The sequence below is a fragment of the Myotis brandtii genome, unplaced genomic scaffold (assembly GCF_000412655.1).
Source record: "Myotis brandtii unplaced genomic scaffold, ASM41265v1 scaffold853, whole genome shotgun sequence".
In the NCBI taxonomy this organism is placed as follows: Eukaryota; Metazoa; Chordata; class Mammalia; order Chiroptera; family Vespertilionidae; genus Myotis; species Myotis brandtii.
In genome coordinates this window covers 52,284-53,899 of record NW_005371463.1, presented here as the reverse complement: position 1 = coordinate 53,899, position 1,616 = coordinate 52,284, and the positions used below count along the sequence as shown (strand labels likewise).

At 40.0% G+C, this 1,616-nt stretch overlaps 1 protein-coding gene across 1 annotated transcript in view; it reads right to left on the bottom strand.

The window, feature by feature from the left end:
• Window positions 1–1,616, bottom strand: part of SYNPO2 (synaptopodin 2) — a 41,873-nt gene that overhangs the window by 32,562 nt on the left and 7,695 nt on the right. The gene's annotated exons all lie outside the window — the stretch shown is intronic.

Sequence of the window (1,616 nt, the reverse complement as noted above, 5' to 3'; positions counted from 1 at the left end):
TTTTAAAGTCTGAATTTCTACAGTGCCACGTGGAACTCTGTGCATGTGAGTCCGTTGCCCATGCGAATACCGTGTGTGTCTGCCCATCAGAATGCAGGCCTCATCGTTTGTTTCAGGGCGGCCCCTACGCTGTAGCAGTCAGTGGTGTCCAGCGAGTCTTGGCTACTAGGGTGCAATCAAAACTAGAAAGGAGATCACTTAAGGGCAGTATGCTCTGAAACGCACGTTGGGGCATACCTCGTACTTCCATATTTCAAAAATAAAATGTCAACATAAAACTATTGCCAAGCGTGTTTTTAAAAAATCGGGGGTGGGGGAGGGGGGCAAAAATGTTATTTAGCTTAATTAATGTAATGACTTTAAATATTCAAGTTTTCTTCTTCTTTTCTTTCTTTCTTGCCTCTGACTTCCCCTCCAAAGTCTTTCCATTCCTGGAGACTGAATTAGCATGAATTCAGAAAACTATGTGAATAATTGAAAGGACTGAATCATGATCCATAATAATTCAAACATTAGACTGCTGTGAATGTAAGAAACCTTAGCTACAAAGTTGTCTAGATAATTCAAATATGACTTTAGTTGCAAAAATCCATTGTGCTGGGGTACAAGAGTGAGTGTAAATCTTGGGGAAATTTAAAAATTACGTGATTAGTGACCCTTTCACCTGTGGGTAAGAGCTGATAAAAAATTAAATCATTTAAAATGAGAGTTTGACAGTTTTAAAATTTTAATTTAAAATTTTATCATTATTGTCATAAAAAAGGAATTGGTGACAAATTAATATATAGCAACAATTAATCATACGCATGCATTCACTGAAAATGAGCATGATTCACAAAATATGTTTTGAACTCCTCAGAATAGTTCAATGGAAATTTCAGAAAAAAATTCTTTTAGTATTTTATGATTGAAAATTAGCTCTTTTTGTACTAAAAAAAATCAGGCTTAATGGTTAATTTAAAAACAAAGAATCAGAGTGAGAAGTTTTATCACAAAGTTACAGGTAGCCGCCGGCAATAATGTTTTATTTAGAGGAAATAAAGTGTGTGGTCATTCCTAAATGTAGTTTTTTCTTGACTGTGTTATACAACTCACTACGAAACTGACAGTCACAGTTGCACACTTGTTGCTAACACCCCTGCCAACACGTCAAGTATGTGAATCCGCCTGCATGCACTTGTTTAAAATCTATAAATGTGACCGTGCCTCCAGACGCTGCAGGGCTACGCAATGATTGACAGCACTTGCCAAGGAAGCTACAAATGGTTTTGCTAAAAATACACCTTGACAGGAATGACAACAGGCTAGAAGACTTAATCTACTGTTTGGACTAACCAAGTTCATTACTGTCATAGATCATTCAGACACCAGTGCCTTTCCCCTCAGCCCTCACCTCCTCCAAGGACTCTCCAAAAATGTGTGGCAAAAAAGGAAAGAAAAGAACAAAAGTCATAAAACCCAGCGGCCACGCTCACCCTCACTCTGCTTCCTCTAACCACTCCCCGGGGTGCAAGGAAACCCGGGGGCGGCGGGAGCCTGGCATTTAAACCCGTGTTCTCTGCGTGAGGGCCATTTAAACGCTCCACGTGGCCCCGGGGCTGGCCTGGGCGTGCAGA